Source organism: Scyliorhinus torazame, chromosome 7 (genome assembly GCF_047496885.1).
Source record: "Scyliorhinus torazame isolate Kashiwa2021f chromosome 7, sScyTor2.1, whole genome shotgun sequence".
Classification (NCBI taxonomy): Eukaryota; Metazoa; Chordata; class Chondrichthyes; order Carcharhiniformes; family Scyliorhinidae; genus Scyliorhinus; species Scyliorhinus torazame.
Window position 1 is genome coordinate 236,315,141 of NC_092713.1, and position 14,867 is coordinate 236,330,007.

Sequence of the window (14,867 nt, forward strand, 5' to 3'; positions counted from 1 at the left end):
ATTTTCATGAGTAGGAGAGACTAGAACCCGAGATCACAACCTCAGACTGAAGGGTTGATCCTATAAAACTGAGATGATGAGGAATTTCTTCAGCCAGAAGGTGGTGAATCTGTGGAATTCATTGCTGCAGAAAGCTGTGGAGGCCAAGTCACTGAGTGTCATTAAGACAGAGAAAGATAGGTTCTCGATTAATAAGGGGATCAGGGGTTATGGCGAGAAGGCAGGAGAATGGGGATGAGAAACATATCAACTATGAACGAATGGTGGAGCAGACTTGATAGGCCAAATTGCCTACAAAAATCCCACTTCAGTAGAGACAGCTGGCCATTCACATGCCCACCTGCCTGTGAAAAACACTCATGCATGAACCCTGGCCCAACTCCACTTCCGCCCCCATGGCAATGGATGTGCCATGTTCGAGGATGGAGCTTAATATTTACAGATACCTCCAGGACTTTTGCCATGATCAAGAGGCTCTCCATCGTGATAAAACCAGTACCGTAAAGTGTTGTATGCAGGTTTGTAAAGTTAGAGAGGACGAAGGTATCGTGAGCCATTCAGACAACATCGCTGATTCTACTAACTTAGAAGGTACTATGGAACCAACACCAGATCCATATTTAATTCAGGTTGTAAATTGTGCTAGTTTCTACATCTTTCCAATTACCCTGAACTACATAAATCTGTAAATTACACAACATATAATAGTGTACATTAACTGAATGCATTAGGGACAATATTGGTGTGTGTAGTGACTTTTCTAGGTGCTACATGGCCTCTTAAAGCTGGAAAATGGGGTCCAAGATGCCTACACACATTTGTAATCACACACACACACACACACTGATTTGATGTTAGTGTTGCGGTTTTCTCCACATTCCAGATTATGCCCCATTTTAACATTACACAGATTACCATGACACTACACAGAATGAAGGAGCCCCCACCAATGCTATCTAAAGGGATCATGAAACACTGACAGGTTATTTACTGGATTATTTCTTTTGGTTGCTGGTTTTTTAGTTAAAATTTGAATACACTACAGGAAGTGGTCTGGCTGATGTTGAAGTAATTTATTGTTCAATTAAAATCTAGAAGGCAGAGAACAAAAGATGGAGAATGGCTCTCAGCAGGAGGCCATGGGCGGGATTCTCCGTTGGCCAACACCAAAATCGGGAATGGCATCAGTAGAATGCCAAAATCGCGGAGGCACCAGTTTGACGCCGAATCGCGATGCTCCGCCCCGTCCAAAACGGCATCATTGCGACGCACGGCGCGCACAGCTGCAAACGTGTTCGCAACTCATTAGCGGGCCCCCCGGGATGCTCCGCCTCTGATGGCCCGAGTTCCCGACGGCACGGTCCACATGTGCTCTCAACAATCGGGAACCTGGTGTGGTGGCTGCGGAGAGAGAGAGAGGGCGTACGGACAGTGTCCAACACCACCATACTTCGCTGATGTTCAGCTTATTTACTGGATTATTTATTTTGGTTGCTGGTACAACTACTTATACATTTGCAACTTTGTTTCTGCCAGGGCCAGGGGGAAGTGATAGGGGGGTCAGGGTGGATGGGAACGCGGTCCAGCAGAACCAGGGCCATATTTTCGGATGTGATCGGTGTGTGTGTGTGTAGGGGGATGTATCGTGTACGCGCGGCTGCAGCTTGTTAGCCCTGCACGTGTCCACCACGGACCCAACGATTCTGACACCATTTTCGGCATGCTCTGAGGGTGTTCCACGCGACCCCGGTCCTAGCCCCTCACCGATAGGATCTCACAACTGCTGCAGCAGAACCAGAGCTTCAAATTTGGGCAAGAACCACACTGCTGTGGCTGCCGCGGTGCATATTACTCTTAAAATCTACATATTTGGCTCCTTTCAGGTTGCTGCTGGAGAAATAGGCAACATCTTTCAGTTTGTGCGGCACAAGGGAGCTTACCAATTATTTGCTTATCTACAGCCAACAGCCTTCTTCTGTAGCCTGGCACATTTGAAGACTTTCTCCGTGTTCTCTGCAGCTGAATTAATATACAATATTACCATCCAGCGAGCTGGCATCTGCATTATCCATTGCCCCCTCACTGTCTCCGGTATACTTGCCTCCGGTACCTCACCACATACAGATCCATCTTTTATCCTCGCCTCTAAAATAAGACGGAGTCAATGTCTAAATTGCTGGCTGTGAGTGTAGGGCTGAGTGACAGTGTCTCTTCATCTTTACTGTTTTCATCATCTTCCTTCTATGGCCAGGATTTTCCAGCCCCCTATAGCAGGTTTTCCTGCGGCGGAAGCAACTCACGATTGGTTATTGGCAGGGCCTTCCATTCCTGCCAGGGTAAATGGCAATTTGCATAACTCACCCTTCCGCTGCCTGGGAACCCCCGGAGGGTTTGATTTTGGTGGGACCAGAAGATCCCACCGGCGGAAAGGGCTGGGATGTCTTGCCCTCTGCTAGGGATGCTTCCATGTTATGGGACAAGGTTAGGGCTGTGATGTGAGGAGAGGCTCTTCACTCTCTGAAACCTTTGAGTCAGAAGAGATCGTAAAATGAGATAGAAGTGAATAAGAGAAGGAGACTACATATGCTGATAGCTCCATCATCATTGGCCGATTAGTATCCATGGCTTCAATGATGCCCTTTCCCATGATGAGCAGCATTGGCTTCTCTAACATATTCTATTTGAAGATTATGTCATAGACCTTGACATCTCATGTCAAATTGTTCAACTTATTCCTCATTCCATTTATTTGGAGCAATTCTCCTGGCATTGACCTCCACTGCTATCGGTTCTACTACCTTCTGAGCATATGCCCTCTTTGATCCACCTCTTCCATCTTGACCTCTAGTCCATTGTCTGGAAACTTTGCTGCTTGTTCTCTCACATATTCAGCCATGACTCAAAACACCCCAACTCAGAAGGACTTTTGAAAAATCTCCTGCTCCTACTTGCACCGACTGTCTACTTTCCCTTTAAGATGCACAGGCTTCCCTTAAGTAATATTAGTCACTCAAGCCTCTGCTGATTCATGCTGCCAATGAACAGTGCCAGGAGCACTGGCTGTATGCAGCAATTATTCAAAAGAGCAGGCAACACCAATTTAATGTGTTCCCTGCAACACAATGAACAGGAATGGACTAATCGCACACCACGATTAGTCCCCATAACCCCTTTCTGGGGTTATGCACTTGAACTCACAAAGTCTTTTAAATGATTGCTCTGCATTTTCAGTACTCATCCAATTAATGGCAATCGTGCATATCATTCATATTGCTGCCCCTTACACAGCAGTATCTTGGGCTGACATGTATTGGTGAAACCATTTGTACTGCAAAATGTGTGAGAACACAAAGTGTGAATAAACTACAGCCAGACGCCATGCTGTCACCACAGTATAAATCATAATCAGCAACATTCAAAATATGATACTTCCTTTCAACATGACTCAAGAGGATTAGATTGTATTATTAAATAGTTCCAAACCAAAGTTAAGAAGGAGCGCCTGAAATCAAGGCAATGTGACATTAAACATCTTGTATCAGATTGGCTGCTTCGCTCCATAGCGATCTAAATCAATGTTAGCCAAATTCTTCATTCAATTCTGAGCCAAATTTCTACGAGTTCAATTTCACTTTCTTGACAAAATAAATTGCATTGCTCTGTCAAATCCACATATAACCTCTGATGTGTGGTTTTAGATTTCATAAGGAAACAAAAATATATAGCCTTGCAACACAGAAAATTATATTAAGCATGGTGCCAAGAGATCTTGCATGGTAAATATTGAATCAGTATTTCAGGTTTTTTATTAAATAAGGATCCAAGTGAATAGTTTCAAATAAAAAAAAGTAACTTATTATTTTAGCTTTCCAGACAAATTAGATTTCACCAGCACATCACGAGAGTGCTTCCCTTTATCTTTTCATAAAAGGTACTAGTAGATGTGGTGGTGGTGTTTTATTCATCACTTGTGTGCAGTAAATGTGGTAGTGCAGGAGATAGTATAGTTAAAGGAATCTATTCTGCTCCCTGCACTGGTGACCCGCAGGATTCTCCTTTCCGGGGACTAAGTCCTCACGCCGGCAGGAGAACCGCTGCCAACCATTCTGGCATCAACAGCCCCCGAAAGTGCGGAATTCTCCGCACTTCTGGGGCTAGGTGGACGCCGGAGGGGTTGGCGCCGCTCCAGCCGGTGCCAAAGGGACTGCGCGAGTTTGCACAGGCGTTGAAGGGCCGGCATGATCTTGTGCATGTGCGGAACAGCCGGCAACGTTCCGCACAGGTGCAGACTGGCCGGCGTATTCTGGCGCATGTGCAGGGGGGTGTCTTCTCCGCGCCGGCCATGGCGGAGCGCTACAGGGGCCGGCGCGGAAGGAAGCAGCACCCCCATGTCACAGACCCGCCTGTAGATCGGTGGGCCCCGATCACGGGCCAGGCCACCGTGGGCCCCCCCCCCCCCCCCCCCCCAGGGTCGGATCCCTCCGTGCCCCCCCCCCCCCAACTTACCTGCCAGGTCCCTCCATGTTTGGACCATATCTAACCCACGCCGGCGGGACTGGCCAAAAATGGATGGCCGCTTGGCCCATCGGGGCCCGGAGAATTGCCGGGGGTGAATCCCGCCCCTGCCCAAATACCGGCGGCGGAGAATACGGCAGCCGGCGTTGGGGCGGCGAGGCGGGATTCGCGCCGACCCCTGGGGATTCTCCGACCCAGGAGGGGGGGGTCGGAGAATCCCGCTGGACCTCCAAAGGTCATGTCGCCTTCCCTGTGTCAGTGTGGAGATCCCAGGGCAGTGCAGGCACCTAGGTGAGGACAAGTAGATACTGACAGGAAGAGATAGACACATCAAGGTTAATAGCGAGTAAGATAGAATCAGGGAAAAATTATAAAAATTAAAAGTAATTGTTGCTTGAGTGCACAAAATACTCATAAGATACATGAATTATCAGCACAGATTATAGCAGGTTAAATTCAAGGTAATCAGGCAGAATCAACATGGTTTTATCAAAGGTAAATCATGTTAATTAATTTACTGGCTTTCTTTGACGAAGTAACAGTGCTGTGGTTAAAGGGGAACCTGTGGATGTACTGTACTTAGATTTTTGAAAGTTATTTTATAATGTGCAATAATCAAAGTTCATTGCTGAAAATAAAAGCTCATGGTGCAGGGGGTAACATATTAGCATGGATAGAAGATTGGCTGGCTAACGGAAAAAATATAGTATGCAGAAGTGGGTCATTTTCAGCTTGGTGAAATGTAATGGGTAGTGTGTCACAGGGATCAGTACTGGGATCTGAATTCTTCACAATTGATATAAATAATTTGGATAAGGGTATCAAAGGTATGGCTATTAAATTTGCTGATGACACAAGGGTAGATAAGGAAAGGAAGTTGTGAAGAGAATGTAAGGAGGTTACAAAAGGATGTGGATATATTAGGTGAGTGGGCCAGCATCTGACAAATGGAGTATAATGTGGGAAAATGTGAAATTGTCCATTTTGGCAGAAATAATTTTTTAAAAGTATGTTATCTAAATAGTGAGAAATTGCAGAGTCCTGAGGTGCAGAGGGATCTGAGTATCTAGTGCATGAATTGCAAAATGTTAGAATGCAGGTATACCAAGTAATTAGCAATGCTAATAGAATGTTTTTTTTATTGCAAGGGGAATGAATACAGGAGTAGGGAGATTATACTTCAGTTATACAGGGCATTGGTGAGACAATATCTGGAGTACTGTGTACGTATTGGTCTCTTTATTTAAGGAAAGGTGCAAATGTGTTGGAAGCAGTTTAGAGAAAGTTTAATGGACAAATACCAGGAATGGGTGGGTTGTCGAATGAGGAAAGGTTGGACCAAATATCCACTGGGGTTTAGAAGAGTAAGAGGCAACTTGATTGAAACACATAAAATCCTGAGTTTATTGACAGTTGGATGTGGAAAGGATGCTTCCTCTTGTGGGAGAATCTAGAACTAGGGGTGACAGTTTCAAAATAAAGTGTTGCTCAGTTAAGGCTGTCCTCCAACCCGCTTGTCCTCCATCCTCCGGCTACTCCTGCGGTTCCTCCATGAGCACGTCCTCCAACCCTCCTGATCACCTCCTCCTCCTCAGACAAGGCTGCATGTCCTCTTCCTCCAGTATGTCGCCCCGTTGCTATGCCAGGTTGTTGGGGGCACAACAGATCACCACAATGTGGGAGATCCTCTGGGGTTTGTACTATAGTGCACCACCACAGCAGTCCAGGCATCTGAACTGCATTTTGAGTAGTTTGGTGAACTGCTCTATGACAGCACGGGTGGCAGTGTGAGCCTTGGTATATTGGGTCTTCACCTCAGTCTCTTGGCCTCAACACTGGCGTTATCAGCCAGGACATCAGTGGGTACCCCTCAAGAGCCAACCTGTCATCTTGGGAGGGTCCTCGAAGATGCCAGAGATCTCTGGGTGTCCCAGAATGTAGTTGTCGTGCACGCTTCCTGGGAAGAGTGCGCACATGTGCACGATCTGGAGACGGTGGCCGCACATGAGTTGGATATTCAGGGAGTGGAACCCCTTCCTTTTTATGAGGGGTGCTCCCTGATGCCCTGATGCATGCAAGGTGACATGCATGCCATCCTTTGCCTCCTGGGCCATGGGCGTCCAGGCGATGGCAGAGAATCCTGCAGCCCGGGCATTTTGGTGGGTCTAGTCCAGCTCAAAGTTGAAAAGTCTGATGCCCTAGTATACAGGGCATCCGTGATCTTACGGAAGCACTTGTGGGCTGTAGCTTTGGAAATGCTGCACAAGTCCCCGCTCGAGCCCTCAAATGAACCCGTTACATAAATGTTCAGGACTGCAGTGACTTACACGCCACCGGGAGTGCATCCATGAGGTGCCAAGTCCACACAGGTGTCGTGCTGTCTCTTTGTTGAGACTGAGTCTCCTATGCCACATGCTGTCCATCTTCTCCTCGAAAGCCCAACGACGTCACTGGTGTCTGCCTCTGGTTGCCTCCTCAGCCTGATGGGCGGCCGGGTCTTCAGGGTGTGCGGCTGCCCCCTGGACATGAGGTGCTGCCTCCAGCCTGCATCGATGCTGCTGCTGCCTTCTCCAGCACCTGCCTGCCTCGGCTGACACTACCACTGCAAGGGCATCCTCTGCAGGAACAACAGCACCAGCCACATTGTTATATCTGTAAGGAATTGGTGAAGGCGAGAGACCTACAATCAGTTATGGCTTCCACCGCTGGACCCTCAAATCCCCCAAGTCTCTCCCCCACCCTTACGTATTCCACCTACTCTCAGAGTGCCATCCACCAAGCCAGTTGTACTGGAAAAACTCACTCTGCTCACTCGCCCCCAGCCACAGCAGGAGCCCCTGGACCCCAGACACCGGACCCCTGCTGGGAACATCAGGGAAACCGCCCTTGATCCACACGCTTACCGTATTGTCACGAGGGTATCCCCAGTGCTGAATGCCAGCTTTTCAGTGTTTGATTGTTGGCTGCTGCCTCTATGGTGCTGATGCTTCTATAGTTCAGGCAAACTGTTGAGGCTTCAAAGTTTGATTGAAATGCGATGCAATCATCATCGGCTGAGACATGGCAAGTGTACCCACGAGAAGCCACTTGAGAGCAGTGAAGTGCTACCAATGCCAAATCCTTATAAACAATAGCCTTCAGCTGTGAAGCTAGAGGCTGGTCAGAGTCAAAAGTAATGAAAATGACCTTCGGCATAGAACCAAGAACAGGGCTCTGTCCTGGGAGCGTTTGGTATGACAGCAAGGCAGCAGCTGTGGTTGTCCCTGTTATGTATATCCACAATGTTTAAAGATGGCTTGGAGGCCTCACAGATGAAAAACCCCTCATGCCCACCCTTCGGCTCAGGAGCGGCGACCCCTGACCTTGAACGCTTCAGCCCCCCTGACCAAGCATTGATCCCCCTGAGAGGATCTCATTTCCCCCACCCCTTCCAAGCATTGGGGCAGCAGCTCCATTGCCCTTGACTGCATGCTGCATGATGGAAATGGTTACTCACTTCCCCAGTTCCCCATAGGCAACCATTTGACTAAGAGTGGGAAGTCCTCAATGCAATAAACAAATTATGGGGTCTTTATAAAATTGCAGTTTATGGTGCATTGCAGTTGTCTGCTGCAAAGGCCATCAGTGGTTGCACATCAATTCTTTGCTCATCAAGTGCATTGAGATATTCTGAGCACATAAGATTTCAAATATATTGAAGCACATTCTTTCTAATAAACGTTTTCTCTCAGGAATACCAATCAATACACAATAGCAGTAAGAATATTTTCTTCAGGTGCTAACACCATGTTATTCTGCTACATTTAACTACAAGAACTGCAACAAGACCAGAATCCTTTTTTAGTATTTTGTTCATGGGTGTCACTGGCAAAGCCAACATTTGATGCCCACACCAAATTGCCTCTGAGAAGATGGTGGTGAGTCACCCCTTGAACCAGCGCAATCCATCTGGTGTAGATACACCCATAATTGGAACAAAACTGACAAATGCGACTGTGTCCGCTGCAAAAAAGAAAACAAACACTGGTGAATGAAGAAGAGCAAATGGCTGGTGTTGCAGGAGAGGCACAGCTATTTGGCTAGAGAGTACTCCACTTTCTTACTCACGAGTGTCTAGATGGAAATTCTAGGCGCTTTAAAACAAGGCCTTCATTATGAGCTACAGCAAGCGCTCCTGCACTCAAAATAGTGGTACGCTGGAGAGCCTGATCCAAGAATTACACAGGCATTCTACTTTTGGGTTTGGTACCAAGAAATTAGCATATACCAATCAAAGATGTACAGTCCTGATCTGGAGTATTGTGTTCAGTTTTGCTTTCCTTACTTGAGAAAGGACGTACTGGCACTGGAAGGTGTGCAGAGGAGATTCACTAGGTTAATCCCAGAGCTGAAGGGGTTGGATTACGAGGAGAGGTTAAGTCGACTGGGACTGTACTCGTTGGAATTTAGAAGGATGAGGGGGGGATCTTATAGAAACATATAAAATTATGAAGGGAATAGATAGGATAGATACGGGCAAGTTGTTTCCACTGGCGGGTGAAAGCAGAACTAGGGGGCATAGCCTCAAAATAAGGGGAAGTAGATTTAGGACTGAGTTTAGGAGGAACTTCTTCACCAAAAGCATTGTGAATCTATGTAATTCCTTGCCCAGTGAAGCAGTAGAGGCTCTTTCATTAAATTTTTCAAAGATAAAGATAGATAGTTTTTTGAAGAATAAAGGGATTAAGGGTTATGGAGTTCGGGCCGGAAAGTGGAGCTGAGTCCACAAAAGATCAGCCATGATCTCATTGAATGGCGGAGCAGGCTCGAGGGGCCAGATGGCCTACTCCTGCTCCTAGTTCTTATGTTCTTATATCTATTCACAACTAATAACAAGGGCGGCACAGTGGCACAATGGTTAGCACTGCTGCTTCACAGCGCCAGTGACCCATGTTCAATTCCGGCTTTCGGTCACTGTGTTTGTGGAGTTTGCACTTTCTCCCCGTGTCTGCATAGGTTTCCTCCGGGTGTTCCAGTTTCCTCCCACAGTTCAAATATGCGCAGGTTAGGTGGATTGATCATGATGAAATTGCTTCTTAGTGTCCAGGGATGTACAGATTATATGGGGGTCTGTAGGAGATTCTATGATTCTACGATCTCATGGCTGTATGTGAGAGTTTGTTATGCAGAAATTGGCTGCCCCATTTGCTTCTATTCTATTAGGATTACATGATGTATTGCATATGAGTATGGCCATCCATTTGCTATTTGGGTACATCTACTTAATTATAATATCACCAAGCATTTTTCTCTATTTATCAAATAACTTCCAGAAATAGGTGTGATCAGAATATATTTTGACTAGTGATGTACCAACTCCTTTCCCCATTGTTCCTTATTGCAGTGGATACACATGAGCTACAACTTTGTAGATGACAAAGGATCATCTGGAGTCGAAACGTTCACTCTTTTCTTTCCTTGCAGATGCTGCTAGACCTGCTGAGATTTCCTAGCATTTTCTCTTTTGGTTTGAGCTACAGCTGTTCAATTGAATCCTTGTATGTGAATTGCGTAAATAAACCATTCTCTATAATTTGGTCCTTGACTGTTATCTGTAGGCAGTCTGAGCTGAAATGACCATTCTCTCATCACTAGTTTTCTATGAGAATTTAGCAGCTAACAGCTTGTGTGATTTCTAGCTTGTATAATTTTTAACTCTTTCACTGGGAAGTGGTGGTTATATAAATGCGGAATGTTTTTAAAATGTTATGTACCAATGCTTGTAGCTGATAAATATATGGTGATAAATATGATGCAGATAAACTAATACTAATAGAGATTTCCATTATCATATTACATGAATAACTACCAAAAGGAATAGCTAAAACTTAGCTAAAGAGTCACATATGCTGTAAGTTATGACAAGCATTATCAGGCTTACTAAAAACAAAATATCAAATTTATTCTGTTGGAATGTCATTTGTTTCTAATATCTATTGTAGAAAATTGAGGTGCTAATTAGGTATCGTCGGTACTTTTAAAAATAATTATTGATTTGCATTATTGATCCAAGACATTAGCTGAATTTGCATGTTGTTCATAGAATCCCTGCAGTGCAGCAGGAGGCCCATTGAGTCTGCACCGGCCCTTGGAAAGAGCACCCTATTTAAGCCCACGCCTCCACCCTATCCCCGTAATCCAGTAACCTTACCTAATCTTTTGGACACCAAAGGGCAATTTAACACAGCAATTCACATAGCCTGCATATCTTTGGACTGTGGGAGAAAACCGAGCACCCACACAGACAGGGGGAGAAAATGCAAACTCCACACAGACAGTGACCCAAGGCTGGAATTGAACCCAGGTCCTTGGAGCTGTGAGGCAGCAGTGCTAACCATTGTGCCACCGTGCTGCCCTTGTTCTTAGCTTTACAGTGTTCTAAATGTCAATGTAATCTCAGAAAGCTTCTCAATGTTCTAATCTATTTCAAGCTGTCTTTTACAGCGCCTCTTTCCAATGTGTTGGTTGGAAAACCACTGAGCATTTGTTCCAAAGGATGCTTTGGTCTGTTTGATGGCGTTTACAAGATTGAGATTGAATGAATATAAGTCCTTTGGGATTATTGGAGGTCATGAGAAAGTCAGCTTGCTTCTTTTTTGATGGTTTTACTTTGGTTTGTTGTCACATCAGAAGACAAAGGAAATCCAACCATAGCACGGCCAAGATTCATCTGAAAATCCAGATAAGACCCCTCTTTGAAGTGAAATGTCAGCTACCAATGCAAGAAAAAGTTGTCATACACTGAAAAAGAAAATTAAGAAAGCAGCAGGACAAAATACCCTGATAACAAAATGTATACATTTAAAATCGGACGAAAGGTATTCATATTTTTATTTTCCTTTTAGATCTATTGTTTTCTGTCATGTTATATAATCAATATCAGTAAAATTCTAAAACTTTATTTGACTCGTGGAATTCACTTTTCAAAAATCTAATTCTTGCGCTTAAATCACTTCAAGGTCTTCTCCCTTCCTAGCTTGTTAATATTCTGCATTCCTGCAACATCTACCCCCAACCCCCTCTCCAAGAGCTCTATTCCTCCAACTCCGGCCTCTTTCATATCTCCCATCTCTTTGCCACACAGTTGAGGTTGTGCCTTCAGCTGATAGGCCCTGATCTCTGGAATTTCCTCTCTAAATCACATGCTGCTTCTTCATCTCTCCTTCTTTCAAATTTTCTTTAAAAAAAACTATGGGCGGGATTCTCTGAAAATGGGGCTATGTCTCCACGCCGGTGGGAAAACCGGCGCCAACCACTCCAGCGTCAACAGCCCCCGAAAGTGAGGAATTCTCCAATTTCTCGGGGGCTAGGTTGACGCCGGAGTGGTTGCCGCCGCTCCAGTTGGCACCGAAGGACCGGCGCGAGTTTGCGCATGAGCAGAATGGCCGGCGCGATCTCGTGCATGCGCGGACCGACCGGCATATTTCCGCACACGCACAGACTGGTTGGCCTATTTCCGTGCATGCGCGGTGGTTCCCTTCTCCGCATCAGCCCCCGGGCAATATGGCGGAGCCCTACAGGGGCCTGGCGCGGAGGAAAGAAGGTCGCCCACGAAATCAGCCCCCCGCAAATCGGTAGGCCCCGATTGCGGGCCAGGCCATCATGGGGACCCCCCCGGTCCAGGTCAGAGAATCCCGGCCATTTGATCAGGCTTTTCATCATCTCACCTTTATGTGTTCTTCTTTGGCTTGGTGTAATTTTTGTCTGATTGCGTCATTGTGAAGCACCTTAATTGGGAAACATTCCTATTTTAAAGGCACTGTATAAATGCAAGTTTTTGTTGCTTCCATCAGGATTCTAATTCAGGCAGTTTTAACTGATGTGCAGAGTTTGTTTATGAAGAATATACATTTGTTAGCTTGCCTGGTAGTTTGTGTAGGAACAGTTTAAAGTTGGATAATCTACAGATTTCTCATAACATAAGACCATAAGACAAAGGAGCAGAATTAGGCAACTTGGCACATCGAGTCTGCTCCGCCATTCAATCATGGCTGATATTTTTCTCATCCCTATTCTCCTGCCTTCTCCCCATAACCCCTCATCCCCTTATTAATCAAGAACCTATCTACCTCTGTCTTAAAGACACTCAGTGATTTGGCCTCCACAGCCTTCTGTGGCAAAGACTTCCACAGATTCACCACCCTCTGGCTGACGAAATTCCGCCTCATTTCTGTTTTGAACGATCGTCCCTTTAGTCTGAGATTGTGTCCCCTGGTTCTAGTTTTTCCGACAAGTAAAAACATCTTATCCACGTCCACTCTATCCAGGCCTCGCAGTATTCTGTATGTTTCAATAAGATCCCCCTTCATCCTTCTAAACTCCGAGTACAGACCCAGAGTCCTCAACCGTTCCGCATAAGACAAGCTCTTCATTCCAGGGATCATTCTTGTGAAACTCCTCTGGATCCTTTCCAAGGCCAGCACATCCTTCCTTAGATATGGGGTCCAAAACTGCTCACAATACAGGTAGAGGATTACCTGCTGTACATGAGACCTAAATACCGCAGCTTGGGAGGAACCTCAGCTGAATAAGGTAACTCCAAATAAATTGACTCGCGTGTTAGTTTTCAATTAAATTGACTTCCCTGAGTCCATTAACCAAGTGCCCCTTGATCAGTTTAAATGAAAAAGTTTACATGTGACCAGTGGAATATTTCATTACTTCAACATGCTGATTGGTGGCTATTCTGAAATGAATCTATATTTGTCAGCCCTGCTTCCACATGCATTTAATCCCTTGAGAAATAAACTCAATAATAGCATTTTTACATTCTTACACCAAGGTTGCCTTGTAGAAACAATGTGACACACATACTGCAATCTAATTCAAAGTTGTTGAATTGTTGGAGAGCCGAAAAATACAAACAACATAATAGCGCATTAAGACAATAAATAAAGCAGTGTGTTTCCATTTGAAGTACTTAATATGCTTTATGCCATATAACTTAATAGTTGGTTCTTCATCGGTTCCAATCTCAAATCTTTTGTAAGGCATGGTATGACAATCTTGAACCTAGCATTTTGTTCATAAATAAAATTATACTGTACTGCAAACCAAAGATACCAAATCAACAAAAAGACTGAGACATTTATCAGATTTCATTTGTTGGGTGGAATTTAATGCTGCCCAATGTGGCGATATGCCTGCGCACATTTTATAGATAATCAGTAATGTGACCTCAAACCAGCTGGTGGCGTCAAACATCCCTCATGTGACTTGAGATACCCGTCAGTTGGTAGTAGGACGTACGAGAGGTTAGTCGCAGTTAGAACAGTTGCAGTAGAGTCCACAGAATTCATCCAGTGACCTTTGTCTGTATTATAATTTCTGTCTTATCATTCCATGTGTTCTTCAGTTAAACAACTAGATGATCTGTGTTCATCCTTACAATGGTTTGAGCACAGAACAACACACCCAAGGGAGTGGGGTAAGAGTTGGGCAAGAAGGGGTTGAATAGGGTGGAAAGTGTAACATCGAGATCAGGATGGAAGCATCAAATTATCCTGGTGGCGAGGAAAAGTGGCACGGCTATGCATGCGGTGGGAAACTACTGATAATGGTTTTGCATGTTATGAATACTCATTAAACCACATTTAGAAATCAAATGCTACCGTTACGGTTACACTACAGGCATAGAGAACACACAGGCCTTCACTTTCAGGTTAAAGCTGACAGTGAGGAAGCAAGGCAATCCTTGAGATGGAAGATGAGCCAGTTGAAGCTACCTGTCACGATTCATAGAAGTGTCGCTGGGACGGGTGAGAGTCACTGAGGGGAGGTTGACTTGGACCGAAGGGAGGGCAAAGGTGACTGAAGAAAGTCGAGGGTGACCGCAGCGAGGTCAAAAGCCACTTTGATCGAACTCTACCATTGTGCTCACCCTGACAGTTTGAAGCAGGTCATTGCCCCTCTTCTTGCAGTGGACCAATGTCTGCTAATGTCTGCGGCAATCTCCATCCAGTCTTCCTTGGTCAGGCAGGTGGGCTTCCTGATGCCGTTGGTAGGGAAGAACACCTCCTGTCTATCCCTGGAGGAGCCTGGAGGAGAATCTGTCGGAAGGCATCAGTGAGCCACAAATGTATTGTCTGCTCTGAGAAATGTACCAGCTACAGGTGGAGGTCAGGGTGATGATCTTGGATAGGCAACATTACCTGTCAATTGACAGTGGGTTCAGCAATTTTCTGCCCGCCCTGCTGCATAATTGGACGGACCTTGCCCTTCCACCACATGTGCTGGCCGGTCCCTGCACAATTTCGGTCCACCAGCCATTCTCGCCATGAGCGCAAGTGCTGTCACATCCAGTCCCACCGTTG